Below are 17,633 nucleotides of genomic sequence, written 5' to 3'. Positions count from 1 at the left end.
ACCAAATCTATGTCTGATTGATGTACCTGAAAGTGATGGGGAGAATGGAACCAAGTTGCAAAACACTCTTCAGGATATTATCCAGGAGAACTTCCACAACCTAGCAAGGCAGGCCAACATTCAAATTCAGGAAATGCAGAGAACGCCACAAAGATACTCCTCGACAAGAGCGACTCCAAGACACATAATTGTCAGATTTATCAAAGTTGAAATGAAGGAAAAAATGTTAAGGGCAGCCAGAGAGAAAGGTGGGGTTACACACAAAGGGAAGCCCATCAGACTAACAACAGATCTCTTGGCAGAAACTCTACAAGCCTGAAGGGAGTGGGGGCCAATATTCAACATTCTGAAAGAAAAGAATTTTCAACTGAGAATTTCATACATAGCCAAAGTAAGCTTCATAAGTGAAGGAGAAATAAAAATCCCTTACAGACAAGCAAATGCTGAGAGATTTTGCCACCACCAGGCCTGCCTTACAAGAACTCCTGAAGGAAGCAGTAAACATGGAAAGGAACAACCAGTACCACCCACTGCCAAAACATGCCAAATTGTAAAGACTATCGATGCTAGGAAGAAACTGCATCAACTAACAAGCAAAACAACCTGCTAACATCATAATGACAGGATCAGATTCACACATAATAATACTAACCTTAAATGTAAATGGGCTCAATGCCCCAATATAAAGACACAGACTGGCAAATTGGATAAAGAGTCAAGGCCCATCAGAGTGCAGTATTTAGGAGACCCATCTCATGTGCAGAGACACACACAGGCTCAAAACAAAGGCATGGAGGAAGATCTGCCAAGCAAATAGAAAATGAAAAAAGCAGGGGGTGCAATTCTAGTCTCTGATAAAACAGACTTTAATCCAACAAAGATCAAAAGAGAAAAAGAAGGGCATTACATAATGGTAAAGGGATCAATTCAACAAGAAGAGCTAACTATCCTAAATATATATGTACCCAATAGTGGAGCACGCAGATTCACAAAGCAAGCCCTTAGAGACCTACAAAGAGACTTGGACTCCCACACAATAATAATGGGAGATGTTAACACCCCACTGTCAACATTAGACAGATCAACGAGACAGAAAGTTAACAAAGATATCCAGGAATTGAACTCAACTCTCGACCAAGCAGACCTAATAGACATCTACAGAACTCTCCACCCCAAATCAACAGAATATACATTCTTCTCAGCACCACATCACACTTATTCAACCTTGACCACATAGTTGGAAGTAAAGCACTCCAAGGCAAACCAAATCGCACTTATTCCAAAATTGTCCACAAACTTCAAAGTAAAGAACACATCAGCAAATATAAAACATGGAAATTATAACAAACTGTCTCTCAGACCACAGTGCAATCAAACTAGAACTCGGGATTAAGAAACTCACTCAAAACTGCTCAACTACATGGCAACTGAACAACCTGCTGCTGAATGACTACTGGGTACATAATGAAATGAAGGCAGAAATAAAGATGTTCTTTGAAACCAATAAGAACAAAGACACAACATACCAGAATCTCTGGGACACATTTAAAGCACTGTGTAGAGGAAATTTTATAGCACTAAATACCCACAAGAGAAAGCAAGAAAGATCTAAAATTGACACCCTAACATCACAATTAAAAGAACTAGAGAAGCAAGAGCAAACACATTCAAAAGCTAGCAGAAGGCAAGAAACAACTAAGATCAGAGCAGAACTGAAAGAGATAGAGACACAAAAAATCCTTCAAAAAATCAATGAATCCAGGAGCGGTTTTTTTTTTAAAAAAAGATCAGCAAAATAGATAGACCGCTAGCCAGATTAATAAAGAAGAAAAGAGATAAGAATCAAATAAATGCAATAAAAAATGATAAACAGGGTATCACCACTGACCCCACAGAAATACAAACTACCATCAGAGAATACTATAAACACCTCTAAGCAAATAAACTAGAAAATCTAGAAGAAATGGATAAATTCCTGGACACATACTCCCTCCCAAGACTAAACCAGGAAGAATTTGAATCCCTGAATGGACCAATAGCAGGCTCTGAAATTGAGGAGATAATTAATAGCCTGCCTAACAAAAAAATCCAGGACAAGATGAATTCACAGCCGAATTCTACCAGGGGTACAAAGAGGAGCTGGTACCATTCCTTCTGAAACTATTCCAATCAATAGAAAAAGAGGGAATCCTCCCTAACTCATTTTATGAGGCCAGCATCATCCTGATACCAAAGCCTGGCAGAGACACACCAAAAAAAGAGAAATTTAGACCAATATCCTTGATGAACATTGATGCAAAAATCTTCAATAAAATACTGGCGAACCAAATCCAGCAGCACATCAAAAAGCTTATCCACCACGATCAAGTTGGCTTCATCCATGGGATACAAGGCTGGTTCAACATATGCAAATCAATAAATGTAATCCATCATTTAAACAGAACCAAAGACAAAACCACATGATTATCTCAACAGATGCAGAAAAGACCTTCCACAAAATTCAACAGCCCTTCATGCTAAAAACTCTCAATAAATTCAGTATTGATGGGACATGTCTCAAAATAATAACAGCTGTTTATGACAAACCCACAGCCAATATCATACTGAATGGGCAAAAACAGGAAGCATTCCCCTTAAAATCTGGCACAAGACAGAGATGCCCTCTCTCACCACTCCTATTCAACATAGTGCTAGAAATTCTGGCCAGGGCAATCAGGCAGGAGAAAGAAATAAAGGGTATTCAATCAGGAAAGGAGGAAGTCAAATTGTCCCTGTTTGCAGATGACATGATTGTATACTTAGAAATCCCCATCGTCTCAGCCCAAAATCTCCTTAAGCTGATAAGCAACTTCAGCAAAGTCTCAGGATACAAAATCAATGTGCAATAATTACAAGCATTCCTATACATCAATAACAGAGAGCCAACTCATGAGTGAACTCCCATTCACAATTGCATCAAAGAGAATAAAATACCTAGGAATGCAGCTTACAAGAGATGTGAAGGACCTCTTCAAGGAGAACTATGCACCACTGATCAATGAAATAAAAGAGGACACAAGCAAATGGAAGAACATTCCATGCTCATAGATAGGAAGAAGCAATATCGAGAAAATGGCCAAACTGCCCAAGGTAATTTATAGATTCAATGCCATAGCCATCAAGCTACCAATGACTTTCTTCACAGAATTGGAAAAAAGCTACTTTAAAATTCATATGGAAACAAGAAAGAGCCTGCATTGCCAAGACAATCTTAAGCCAAAAGAACAAAGCTGGAGGCATCATGCTACCTGACTTCAGACTATACTACAAGGCTGCAGTAACCAAAAGAGCATGGTACTGGTATAGATCAATGGAACAGAACAGAGCCCTCAGAAATAATATCACACATCTACAACCATCTGATCTTTGACAAACCTGACAAAAACAAGAAATGGGGAAAGGATTCCCTATTTAATGAATGGTGCTGGGAAAACTGGCTAGCCATATGTAGAATGCTGAAACTGGATCCCTTCCTTACACGTTATACAAAAATTAATTCAAGATGGATTAAAGACTTAAGTGTTAGACCTAAAACCATAAAAACTCTAGAAGAAAACCTAGGCAATTCTATTCAGGACATAGGCATGTGCAAGGACTTCATGACTAAAACACCAAAAGCAATGGCAACAAAAGCCAAAATTGACAAATGGGATCTAATTAAACTAAAGAGCTTTTGCACAGGAAACCAAACTACCATCAGAGTGAACAGGCAACCTACAGAATAGGAGACAATTTTCACAATCTACCCATCTGACAAAGGGCTAATATCCAGAATCTACAAAAAACTTAAACAAATTTACAAGAAAAAATCAAACAATGCCAACAAAAATTGGGCAAAGGATATGAACAGATACTTCTCATAAGAAGACATTTATGCAGCCAACAGACACACGAAAAAATGCTCATCATCACTAGCCACCAGAGAAATGCAAATCAAAACCACAATGAGATACCATCTCACACCTGTTAGAATGGCAATCATTAAAAGGTCAGGAAACAACAGGTGCTGGAAAGGATGTGGAGAAATAGGAACACTTTTACACTGTTGGTGGGACTGTAAACTAGTTCAACCATTGTGGAAGACAGTGTTGCGATTCCTCAAGGATCTAGCGCTAGAAATCCCATTTTGACCCAGCCATCCCATTACTGGGTACATACCCAAACGATTATAAATCATGCTGCTATAAAGACACATGAACACATACGTTTATTGCGACATTATTCACAATAGTGAAGACTTGGAACCAACCCAAATGTCCATCAATGATAGACTGGATTAAGAAAATGTGGCACATATACACCATGGAATATATGCAGCCATAGAAAAGGATGAGTTCATGTCCTTTGTAGGACATAGATGAAACCGGAAACCATCATTCTGAGCAAACTGTGGCAAGGACAGAAAACCAAACACCGCATGTTTTCACTCATAGGTGGGAACTGAACAATGAGAACTCTTGGACACAGGTTGGGGAACATCACACACTGGGGCCTGTCGTGGGGTGGGGGGAGGAGGCAGGGATAGCATTAGGAGATATACCTAATGTAAAGGATGAGTTAATGGGTGCAGCACACCAACATGGCACATGTATACATATGTAACAAACGTGAACATTGTGCACATGTACCCTAGAACTTAAAGTATAATAATAAAATAAAATAAATGTCAGGGTGTATTACTCCCTGGCTTCAAATCCTCCATTTATAATTTATTTCACATTTATACAACATCCAGACTTCTTCATATGGCCAACCAGGTGCTTCATGCTAATGAAATGTGTAGATGCTCCTCCCTCAGGAGCCCATTTTTCCAGAGCAAATTCTCTACCTCCAGTGATGTCAGTCACTTTCGACGACACCATTCTCTAGCACCTCTTGCTTTTCATAGATTTTTTTCTTCCAGATTCTATAATGAAAAGTAGATCAAGTCGCCTTCTGCAATGATTTACTCTCGAGGAATATTGGTGCCAGTCACGTGTACTGCTTTCAGATTCAAGAATAACAGCGATTTGAGAAAGCTGTCGTTAGGTTTCCTCTTCTCTCTTTCTGTATGACATTCTTTTTACAAATACACTTCCAAAGTTTGCTCTTTCCAAACACCACAAGACCCATGTAATTTAAGAAGTGATTTTAGGGCTCTCCCTATATTTTACATTAAGTTCAGAAACATGCTCATGATTATTCCACCAAAACTATCAACTTTTACATAAACATCTGTCCTTCTATGAGTTACAAAATAATTGTCACCATCCCCCCTTAATCAACCATCTTCTCCCCTTCTTCGACCAACTTCTCAAAAATAACACCCGATACTGAAGGCATCTCATTCTATTCAGCTTCTTAGACAGTAAGACGTTCTGTTCTTAAACAGTAAGATGTTTTCTCAAGACCCATGCAAAGCACTTCTTTGATTATCAGTTTGGGGGTACCCAACTGTGGAGTCTTCATCCTAAGGGAAAAGTTCCGCACTCAGTAATGCGCCTCCTGAGAACCAGGCCTAAGCAGTGCTGGCCGCTTCCTCCTCCAGGCTGGCATTGTCCGTGTTCGCCAGCCCCTCCACGAAATTAGCTCATTTGCAGAGCAGGCCAAGTATCTGTAGACTTCACGCAGACACGGGTGCAGCCTGCTCTGAGACTTGCAGTCCACTGGAAGTTGGGCCTCTGCATCATCCGGGTGGAGCTCTCTCTCTGTTGCTGCCAACGGACCCCGCCTGGATGCTCTTCCCGCCACCGCTGTCCACCCCGCAGCGGCAGACCAGCAGCAATGGCCACACACCGAAGCACCTTGGCGGGCTGTTCGACCTGCAGCTCCCGCCAGCGGACTGCTCCCGCTCGCAATCCAAAGTCGGAGAAAGCGCGAAACCGCCAGGCACCTCCCATTCCTGCCCAGCTGCCCGCAGCTCCTCCTTGGCCTCCAATGGGAGACAGGGGACACCCATGAGTAGGAAGGAGCAGGGCGCTGATTGCTTAGTTTTCCAGACAAATAGGGAGGGTGGGCAAGCATTTCCCTCAGCCGGACCTTCCGACACACCCACCCGCGCGCAGGCCCGCCCTCTCATCCCTTCCGGTTGCTTCCGTCACTATCTGGAGCGATGTTAATTGGCTTCCACGTGAATGACAGATGAGTCATTTACATCCAATGAGAGAAAAACAGCCTCCAGAGACTCTTCGTCCTTTGGCCAGCGAGAGCGTCCCTCTCCAGGCTCCCCCCGCTCGAGGGCGTGCCCTTCCAGGCGGGAAAAGTTCAACTGAGAGAAACAGAGCTGTCTTCCCAGCACCTGTGAATCCAGAGCGGCGGGCACCGGCACGTGCACTCTGTGGACAGATTATCCGGTTCTGTGAGTGGCTTTTCTTTTCTTGGGTCGGACCTGGAGTTCTTAGGGGGATGGCTGACAAGGGCAGTGGAGAAGGACCTCAGCCCAAAGTCAGAGAGGTTTTGGATGGGAAGCTGGGCCGCTGCCCTTTGTGGTAATTCCCCTCCCCCTTTCTCAGCTTCAAAGGCCAAGAATTTTACTACTGAAAAGAAACTTGGAGATCCTCTGGGTTTTCCGGAATCTCAAGAGGGTCATTTGACCCTGGTGGGTCCTTTCCCTGCCTGGTTGCTGTTCGCGCGCATTGAAGGAGACCAGGTTCAGTTAAGCAGAGCAGAACCTATTCACTGATCAAAGAATAGAGTAGGGGAGCACTTGCTCAAAGTGCCTGGGGTGTAGTGTGGAGGTGCTTCTTAAGGTCTTTTAGGGCATGTAGTTGGAGAGCAAGGATTCCGGGAAAGAGATGGGGCTTTCCAGAAAGCGCTGAGTGTGGCAGTCTCATATTTCCTGTTGCACCCCAACACTACATGTGCCTAGCAAGCTGCATTTCTCCCCAGGGCAAAGATTTAGGTATGGTAATTAGCAAGGATTCAGATTAGGGTAGCGCTTCTAAGTTCCTTTCCCATCTTGTAGTATGGTGGTTACTGACATCCAGTCTGTTTCTATAAGCAAGCACAGCTTCAAGCACAGGTGACCTTCATAGGTTCTGGGGCTTTAGGAAAGCATTGAGGTCATCCTGCAGTGACAGAGGCAGCTGTTCAAACAATGTGGTGGGCCTTTGAGAGGGGAGTTGCGGGGTGAGGCAGGTAAAAGTGCAGATTCAATAGCCACACCCCGACATACAGAATCAGAGTCTGTGAGGGTGGGATCTGGAATCCTTTTTAAAAAGCTCAGAGGAACCAATTCACACGAACAAGAAAGGTTTGATCTGAGCCAAAGTCCTTAATCTAGAAATGAGAAAACGGGGATCCCTAAAAGGGTTACAGGGAGAGGGCTGGAGGAAAGTTCGACTATGACAGTTTTAGGGTGGTTCTTTCCTGGCCTTGGGAAGTTTTCTCAGCTGCTACTCTAATTAGTACACAGCTGGAAGCTTTAGGGCAACCCTCTTCATATATCTGGAGTTCCCTCTCTGTGCGGGTCTCCCACCATATCTGTGACCTGTGACCTCTTGTCACCCTGGTCTCTGAGCTTTGTCTCCTCAAATCTGGAATTCCAACTAGCTTTGTCTTGCTGCCCTTACCTGCGACACTGGCCTGGAATCCCTCAAGGTAGCCTGCTACAGTGGATTATAGGATGCATTTCAATTGACACTGTCTTTACCTGAATGATGTCCAGTTCCTTGCAAAGCATTGTTTCATATATTTTGCCAATTTTTGTTTCCCTTTGTTTTCAGACTAGGGGGAAATCCAGTCCCTGTTACTCCATTTTGGCAAGAAATTCAAGGTAATGACTTTTAATATTTCTGACTACTAGTTCTATCATCTCTCTGACTTCTGGATCTGTCTCTATTCACTGATGTTTCCAGTCATTATAGGTCATATTTATCCACTTTTTAAGTGCTTGCTGATTTTTTGATTAGTTATCAAGCTTTGTTACTTTCACAACTTTGGGTGCCAGAAATTTTTACATTCCTGTCAATATTCTTGAGCTTTGTTCTAGTACCTTGATATTTTACATGGAAACCATTTTGTAATTTCAAAGTTTGCTTTTATTTGTCAGGTGGGAGCAGAACTAGTGCTAATTTTGTCTGACTATGGAAGAAATACCTTTCAGAGGTGTCTCCCTGATACTTCATGAATTGTGACGTTTTCTAGTCAGATTTTTGTGAACTGAAACTATTCTCAGTCCTGTATGAGCCTCAGAAATTGTTACATCTGTTCCTTTTGGGTACTTCTTTTTCCTGTTCCTTTTCAACAGTTTCATTCCACTAATGCATTGACCAAGCTGAAATCTCAAGGGATACCCACTGCAGATCTCTGACACTGTGTGCTCCTGTGGCTCTCTTCTCCCTAGTACTCTGCCATACAAGCTCCAGTCATCTTGGCCTCCCCAAACTCCCAGCTTGTCTTCTCCGTCAGGGAATCTGCTAGACTCTGCCTGTTTCTCCTTCCTAAGATATGCCTTGCAAACTCCATACAGGAAGCTAGATAGCCATAGGGGTTACCTCATATGATTTTCTTCTCAGATATCAGAGATGAGGTCAAACACAGCCTGATGTCCAATGATTGAAAGTTGTTATTTCATAGATCTTGTCTGTTTTTGTTTTTTTAGACATTCCACGTGGCAGAATAAACTCAATCCTTGTTTCTCCATCTTATCCACTAGTAGACATTAGTTATATTCTCTTTGAACTCATCATGAATTCCATGAAGACTGAAGAAAACAAGTCATTTAGTGCCACAGGAGATGACCAGAGGACTAGACCTTAAGTTTCAAAGGTATATCTACTTTTTTACAACTCCCCACAGGAGTGATTGTCCTTTCATCCCCTTAGTCCTGTTTTGGGAGGAAGGGAAAAGTTTACAATTTTGATGAAGTTCATTTCTCTATATTTCTCTTTGTGGATCATGCTTTTGTTTTTTATATCAGAGAATTCTGCTAAATCTAAGATCACAAAAATCATTTCTAAGTTTTCTTCTAGAAGTTGTGTAGTTTTAGGTTTAAGTCTACAATTGATTTTAAGTTTTATTTTTATTTTTTTGCGTGGTGCAATACCTGGATCAAAGTTTGTGTGTTTGTGTAAACTGTGTGTTAATTGTGTAAAAATAGTTAACTCAATAGTGGATGATTAGCATCTTATCATTGTCGAGTCTTCCAATCCTAAACAAGGTATATTTCTCCATTTATTTTGGTCTTGTTTAATTTCTTTTGCTGCAGGGCACCTGGGAGAATACGCAAACCTGGTGGATGAAGGCAGATCAGGGAATAGGGGTTTGAAAGAGCAATGGGACTGGTGCACTACTCTTTTCAAGGCCAGCAAACAAGGCAAGAACTAGAGAGACCACAAGTACAAGGCACGAGTGACCGAGAAGGTTAGCCATCCTGGCATCATGCAGCTTGAAGATTGTCCAGTAAACTGTGAGTGGCTCCTCCTAGCAGACTTTCTGCTATTACCTCTGGGTTTCTGGAGTGTGTCTGCACTGTCTTGCCCCTTTGACCAGAAACCCTTGCTTCCTCCACACTCCCTGAATTCCTCAAAGGACAAACTTCCAGCACTAGAATCTCCCTCCCCAGACAAAATATCTGCACAGATGTAGTCACGTCTCCATCAGGGGCCCCCAGACTTACAGCCCCCTGGAAACTGAATGGTCAAGATAATAAGTTATTGGGACTTTTGTATGCCAGATGCGACAGTCTGCTGGGCATTTTATCCAAGTCTTATGGGAGTCTCACCACAGCGGGAGGAAAATGTTTTCCAATTTAGCATTCTTTCCCATGCCCAGCCGTGCAGTTTTTGCATGGCCATACCTAAACCCGCATTTGCCTCCTTAAAGGTTAGTTCTCCTAGCTCATGGAGATCACCTATAATGTGACTTATAATTGGGGTTTGCCGGCCAAATAAGATCTCATAGGACGAATACCCAGCTTGTTTGGTGAGGGTGCACCTGACTCGGAGGAGCACCATGGGCAAGACCTGATCCCACCTCAGATGAGTTTCCTGACAAAGTTTCTTCAGCAGCTGCTTGAGTGTCCAGTTCGTACACTGCACTTTTCCTCAGCTCTGCAGCCAGTAGGCTGTGTGTAACTTCCATTTTATTTTTAATAGCCAAGTGAAGTCCTGAACTATTTCAGCCATAAACGCTGGTCCATTTTCTGACCCCAGAGTAAGGGTTAGTCCAAATCTGGAAATAAGGTCTTTTAACAACACCTTGGTTACCTCTCATGCCTTCTCTATCCAGGTCGGGAAAGCCTCAACCCACCCCAAAAAGGTGCAAATGAACACCAACATGTACCGAGAGCCCCTGCTCAAGGCAGCTCGTTAAAATCCAGAAACAAATTTTCACAGGATGTGGCTCCCATCTCCAGAATTCCTGGGGGCTGGGTAGGCCTGTGCTGAGGGTTGTTCTTGGCACATGTTAGATATTGTTTACAAACTCCTCAGGTAATGGCAGTGAGCTGTGGCACATAGCAATGGTGTCTTAGCAATTTTTCTAGTGCCATTGTTTTCATACGAGTTCCTTGTTGGAACAGTTTCACAAACCTGGGCACCACCATTTCAGGTGTGGCTAGCCTCCTATCAGAGAATTTTCACCACCCTCCTCTAATGTAATTCCCAGTCTCTGGGGCAAACCAGGTTCTTTCATTTGAAGTGTAGCTTGGGGTCTCTGGGAGGGGATTTCCGGGAGGAGAGGCATAGCTAAGGCTTCTACTGTAGAAGGCAGAGTTGCCATTGCTGCCCATTGTGCCTCTTCGTCTGCCTTCCTGTTTCCTTTTGCTTCTAGTGTTCCTGCTTTTGGGTGCCCTGTGCAGTGCATTACTGCCACCTGTTTCAGGACCCATACAGCATCTAAGAGCTGTAGAATTTCTTCCTTGTATTTTATTTCCTCTTCTCCTGCAGTTAAGAGTCCTCTTTCTTTGTAAATCTCCCAGGAACATGCAAAGAGGCAAAAGGATATTTGGAATCTGTGTAAATATTGGCTCTTTGGTCTTTTTCTAGCCAGAGAGCTCTTGTCAGAGCTATCAGCTCTGCCCTCTGATCAGAAGTTCCTGTAGGCAAAGACTTCACCTGTACTACTGAGCCCAAAGTCACCACTGCATACCCCGCTCGGCAGACCCCCTCTAGTATAAAACTGCTCCCATCAGTAAAATACTCAATGTTCAGGTCCCCAAGGGGTCAATCTGTCAAATCTCTGCTGCTTGAGGACACTTCATCTAGCACATCTACACAGCAATCAAGGTGGCCTCCTGGCACTGACTCAATGGGGATCAAGGAAGGCGGGTTTAGGGTGTTCACAGTCTCTAAAATTAAGCTGGGATTTTCACGTAGAAGCCCTTGGTATCGAGTCATTTTCGGGTTTTGATAACCAATGGTGCCCCCTTTGGTCCATCAAAGTTATAACTGAGTGTGTTACCCAAATTGTCAGTTGCTGTCCTAAAGTCAGTTTATTCACTTCTTGCACCAGTAGGGTGGTGGCAGCTAGCACCTTGAAACAGGGAGGCCATCCAAGTGCCACAGAATCTAGTTGCCTGGACAAGTATGCCACCAGGTGTTGCCATGATCCTATGACTTGAGTCATAATTATCCACACTTGTGGATAATTAACATGGTGAATAAAGTAGTTCTACTAGTGATTAAAGCTCAGGTGCCCTGGTTTAAAGCAAATACCATTAGGGGGCAATAACCTTGGTCGACCTCCCCCTGAAAGGGCCATCTGGCTCACAGGTTAGTTAATGGAGGTAGAGTAAACAGACTTAACTGGGGAAGCCTCTTTTTCCTAGTATTTACCCTACGACCTAATGCTCTAGGGTAAAAACCGGCTGCTTTCAGCCTGTTCAATTATTACAAGCAATATAACCTTTTGGTCTTCCAAAAAGGTTTGTGACTATTGCCTATAACTTTCCCTAATATTTCCCTTTAATATTTCTGCCATCCTCCTGAGTGAATCCCAACAATCCAGCCCAATGGTGAATAGAATCTGCTAGAGCAGACATTCTTGCCTTTTTTCTAGTCTTGGGAATGCCCATACCATTAAGTATTATGTTACCTATAATTTTTCATAAGTGATCTTCATGAGATTGAAGAAGTTTCCTTTTATTCCTAGGTTGCTGATATTGTTAGAAATAGATGTCAGGCTTACCAGATGCTTTTTCTATGTCTGTTGAGATGATTCTATGTACATATAGAAATTTTAATTTTTCTAATTGGCTTATTACAGTGATACATTTTTCAAAAGTTAAACCAATCTTGCATTCCTGGTATTTACCTATTAGATCTTGCATTTATGTTTATATTGGCCTGTAGTTTTCTTTTCTTGTAATGTTTTGCCTGTATATTATACAGCTAATATTTCCCTATTGCTGAGGCAATGTTCTTTTCAGTATTGTACTCAATGCCGCAGGAATTATGATGTTTTCCCAAGGTCTGGTGGGAACAGCAACTATTCCCAGCCCTGTAAGATCTCCAGGGATTGTTCCTTCTAATCCTTTTGGGTAGCTGATTTCCCTGACTTAGGTGATTTCCTCACATGCACGTGCAGATCACTACTCGTATGAAGATTCATGGGGACCCTCTCTGTACAGTCCTCTCCTGCCTTTGAAAGCTAAACCCATTGGCTCCCCAGAGCTCAGTTCCTTTTCCTCAACTCATTTGCTACTGAGGTTTGCCTGGATTCTTTTCTCTGCACCATGGCCTAGAGCCTCTCTTCAGGCAGTAAGCTAGGGAAGTCATAGACTTTGTATCATTGTTTCTCTGTTTCTCAAGGATCACTGTCCTTTTTTGACTAATTCTCAGTCTATTGAAAACCATTTAGTACATTTTGTCCATTTCTCCAGGATTTTCAGGCAGGAGTGTAAATTAGTTCTGTGTTATTCCACAGTGGCCAGAGTAGATGTTCAGGATGCTGCTTTTATTTTCCCAAAGGATTTAGCTTTAATTGGTAGGATTAATGGGCTATAAATGGCTTACTTTATCTTGGCTGCCCCTATAACTATCAAATATAGAAATATAAGCATACCAGAAGGCTTCTTAGCCAGATTAAGGGCAACTTCAAAAATCTCACAGGGAACATCATGTTAAATAGTGAATCGGTATAAGTATATCCTTTACAATGAGGGAAAATAGAGGAGTGCTCACTACTACTGCCTTAATTTAGCTGATACATAAAATTTATTTTAGCCAATGCTGTGTGATAAGAAAAATTAGTAAAAGATAATATTTGAAGATTGAAAAGAAGGGAACAAAGCACATTCATGAAATATCCATAGATGACATCATCATCTATTTTTGAAACTAACAAGATTTATAGAGAAAATATTAGAATGATTGTAATGTGGTAAATTGGCTAGGTTTAAGGTTGATATTTCCAAAACAATGAATTTAGCTTAGTCAGCAATATCATAAAATGTAATACCCCCAAAATTATTTTATAATGCCTAAAAAAACACATTATTTACCTAGAAATAAATGTAAAAATGATTTAACCATTTATGGAGAAAATTATTTTGTTAAAGACATGAAAATGAGACATAAATCAATGTTAAGATATGCTGATGACTAGGAAAACTCAAAATTAAGACAGTATTTGGTGAACATACAGAAAAATATACCACTGGAACAGAACAGAGAGAGTAGAAACAGACTCACAAATTAAACGAAAATATCTTTGTATTAGTTTGTGCTATGGTGTGAATCTTTTGCATGCCCCACAATTCATATGTTTAAATCCTAATCTCCAAAGTGCTGGCATTAAGAGATGGGGCTTTGTTGGTTGATTAGATCATGAAATCCAGACTTGACAGTCTCTTAGGGGTAATAAATTACCACAGGCTGTATGGCCTAAACAACAGAAATGCATTATCTCACGGTTCTGGAGGTTCAAAGCCCAAGGTCAAGATGTCATCAGAGTTGGTAACCTGTTAGGGCCATGAGGGAAAGATCTGTTCCAGGACTCTCTCCTTGGCTTGAAGTTGGCCATGTTTTTTCTATGGGTCTTTACATCATCCTCCCTCTGTGTGTGTCTCTATGTCTAAATTTTCCTCTTTTCTAAGGATATCAGGGGTACTGGATTATAGACCCATCCTACTGCAGTGTGACCTCACTTTAAGTATATCAGCAAGAACCGTATATCCAAATAAGGTCACATTTTGAGGTAGTAAGGGTTAGGACTATAACATGTGAATTTTGAGGGGACACATTTCAACCCATAACAGTCTTATGTGGCAAAACATGCAGTACGGATATGCGGAAAAAGAATGAACAATTCAGTCAGCATCCCTGGAGTAATTTGTTATCCATATACAAAAAATAGAAAGTGATACCTACTTCTAGCTATATACAAAAGTAATTCCCAATTATAAACTTGAATGGTAAAAGCAAACATTCACAACTTTTAGAAGAAAACAAAATATATATATATATACACACACACACACATATATATATACACATATATATAATGAAAAGTTTTCTAATGGTATAAAAAGATTAATGAACTTGACAAAATTAAAATTAACAACTCCTGTTCTTTATGACACCTGAGAATGAAAAATCAAGAAGAAACTCAGAATACATGTTTAACACATATCATGAATAAGTAATTTACATCTACAATATTAAAATACTTCTAGAGTTAATAATGAAAAGAAAAATAATCCAGAAGGAAAGTGAACAAAACACTTTAGGAGGCAGAGGCCAGTGGATCAGGAGGTCAGGAGTTCCAGACCAGCCCATCCAATATGTTGAAACCCCGTCTCTACAAAAAAAAAAAAAAAAATTAGCCAGACCTGGTGGTGTGTGCCTGTAGTCCTAGCTACTCGTAAGGGTGAGGCAGGAGAATCGCTTGAACCCAAGAGGTGGAGGTTGCAGTGAGCCAAGACCATGCCACTGCACTCCAGCCTGGGTGACAGAGGAGACTGCGTCAAAACAAAAAGAAAAAAAGAAAAATGAACAAAAGACATAAACAACTATTCTAGAGAATGAAGTGTGAAAAAGGGTTCAATCCCATTAGTAGTTAGGAAACTACTGTTTAAACCCTCAATAGCATGATATTTCACACCCACAAGATTGGCAAACATTAAAATATGGATAATACCAAGCTTTGATGAAGATGTAGAAGAATGAGAACTTTCATTTCTCACTGGTGGAAGTGCATGGTGGTACAACAATCTTGTAAAATAATATGGCAATATCTATTATAATAAGGGAGACTACGCATTTTCGTTTTCTCTTGTTCTCCTATTGCCTCATGTTTTCAAATATTCATTGCTCAAATCTATTTCTGAAGTTGTGCATTACCTCTTCTAAGTCTATACTTGAGAGATACCCTTGCACATGTGCACCAGGAAACATATTCAAGGAAATTCATAGCAAAACTTGTCACTGCTTTAAGTAGAAAAACCCCAGAATGTGCATAAGCAGTTGATTTCTTCAGTAAATTCTCTCTAACTGTAAAAGTGGATACACAATTTCATCAACTACAATAAACCTCAAAAAAGTAGTGCAAATTACAGAAGAACACATTCAGCTGGATGTGTTTATATAAAATAAAAACAAGCAAAACTAAACAGTTTGCTATTTATAATCTTACAACAGATATATATATATGTCCCTAAATAAGTGTAAGACACTAATAATTTTAAAACAAATTTCGATTTAGTGGTTGTCCATGAGAATGAGGAAGGGAGATAAGATGAAGGAGGGACACACTGTACGCCTCTAACAATTTGTAGTGTTCTATTTCTTAAGGTGGGAAGGAAATACATGGATGTTTAGTATGTGAAATATAGGGTGTCATAAACTGCTTTTGCAAGTAGAAAATGTTTTATAGTTTTTAAAAACACAGTATATGAGATAAAGGAAGAAGCTGAGAACTATTCACAGGATACTAACTTGAGTAGTCAAATGGGTAATGACACAATTGTCAGATTCAGGAACACAGAAAGAGGGACACAATTAAATTTGATGACTCTGGTTTTGAAGGGGTTAAGTGTGAAATGCCTCTGACATATCCAAGAGTAGATGTCAAAAAGGCCACAAAATATTAATATCAGGAACTTAGATGACAGGTCGTTGCTGCAGAGATAGATTTGGGCAATAAATATTTGAAAACATGAGGTGATGGGAGAGCACCAATAGCAAAAGGAAATCACTATTCCTAAAACCTCAGCTCATTCCATTACACCTACCTACTAAATGATCCAAGCCCAGCTGTCCCTCCTGATTTTATTCCCTCCAGGCTTATGCCTCTATTTATACAGATTAGATCCAATACTTCAGGCTTCACAATAATTTCCTTCTAAGTTATGTTCATGTATTATTTTTCTGATTCTTTTTAGTCATCTATCTGTGTTCTCTTGTAGCTCACCGAACTTTTTAAAGATAATTATTTTAAATTCATTGTCAGACAGTTCATAAACCTTTATTTCTTTAGGGTCAGCTATTGGTTACTATTTGTTTCCTTTGGTGGTATCATTTTTTTCTCTGTTCTTGATCTTGATTTTTAGGCTTGCATTAGTGTCTGCACATTTGAAAAACAAGAAACTTATTCTAGTCCTTGCCTAGTGGCTTTGTCTGGAAAATCCCTTGCCCAGTCATTCAGCAGTTGTCGGTAGGGTGTCCATTGTGGTCTGCAGGTGAACTTGTTGCCAAAGTGCTCAGGCAGGCTGGCCTGGGGCCTGTGTCAGCATGTGGTAGGCCTGGTTCCTGGGTCTGTACAGTTGGGCCTGAAGCCTGGATCCACTGGGGTGGATCCTTTCACTGGGTATGGGGGATGAACATAAAGCCTATGTCTATAAGGGCAGGTATACAGGCTGTACCAATAGGTGCTGGACTGAAGCCTGGGTCCACAGGGTCTAACATGGCTATGAGGTGGGCATTGAGCCTGTGCCTGCAGCGGCTGGCCAGGTTTTGGGATGGGCCTAGTGTCTGAGTCTGCTGGGATGAGGCTGGAATCTGAGTCCATGGGTACTGGCCTGGTACTGGTACAGGACTGGAGCCTGAATCTGGAGAAATGGGCCTGGGATCTTGGTAGACAGGGGCTGACCTGGAGCCTGAGTCTTCAGATATGGTCGTAGAGCCATGGTCCAAGATGGTCAGCCTAGCATCAGAGTCTAGTGAAGTCGGCCTTTACCTGGGTTTGCTTAGAGCACAGCTAGGACCTGAGTATATTGGATCCTGGGTCACAAAACCCATCCTGGAGCCTGAAGCTGGCCTGGCGCTGGGGTGAGTTGGGGCCAGTCTAGAGCCTGAGACCATAGGTGCTAGACTGGTGCCTGTAGCCACAGGGGCTGGCCTACAGTCTGGGCAATGGCCTGGAGGCTAGGTATGTAAGATCTGGCCTAGAACCAAGGTCTTCAGAAGCTGGCATGGAGACTAGCTCTACAAAGACTGGCTGGGTCCTAGGGCTGTAGGAAGTATACTGGAACCTAGGTCCACAGAGGCAGTCCTAGATACTGGGTCTGTAGGCACCAGCCCAATACTGGAGTCAACTGTGAAGGGCCTGGACCCTGGGTCTGCTGGAGCATGGGATCAAGGAACTAGCCTGGAGAGTGCGGTGGCAGAAACTCCCTTAGCCCTAGGCAGGCCTGGAGCATGGATCTGTCAAGGCTTGCCAGATACCTGACTAAG

General features: G+C 41.7%; 1 protein-coding gene and 1 long non-coding RNA gene across 4 annotated transcripts in view; one reads left to right on the top strand and one right to left on the bottom strand.

The window, feature by feature from the left end:
* LOC140711819 (uncharacterized) overlaps positions 1–17,633 on the bottom strand; it is a 130,681-nt gene that overhangs the window by 77,331 nt on the left and 35,717 nt on the right. The gene's annotated exons all lie outside the window — the stretch shown is intronic.
* LOC103235045 (glycine N-acyltransferase-like protein 1) overlaps positions 5,104–17,633 on the top strand; it is a 29,636-nt gene continuing 17,106 nt past the window's right edge. For 2 of the 3 annotated variants that reach the window (XM_073016064.1, XM_037999279.2), the window contains exons 1-4: positions 5,104–6,376; positions 7,743–7,792; positions 8,621–8,787; positions 9,227–9,427. The gene's annotated coding sequence lies outside the window, so the exon portion shown is untranslated. The remainder of the gene's footprint in view (positions 6,377–7,742; positions 7,793–8,620; positions 8,788–9,226; positions 9,428–17,633) is intronic. The other variant, XM_037999280.2, reaches the window with a different exon arrangement.

The sequence above is a fragment of the Chlorocebus sabaeus genome, chromosome 1 (genome assembly GCF_047675955.1).
Source record: "Chlorocebus sabaeus isolate Y175 chromosome 1, mChlSab1.0.hap1, whole genome shotgun sequence".
Classification (NCBI taxonomy): domain Eukaryota; kingdom Metazoa; phylum Chordata; class Mammalia; order Primates; family Cercopithecidae; genus Chlorocebus; species Chlorocebus sabaeus.
This window is presented reverse-complemented; position numbering and strand designations above follow the sequence as displayed.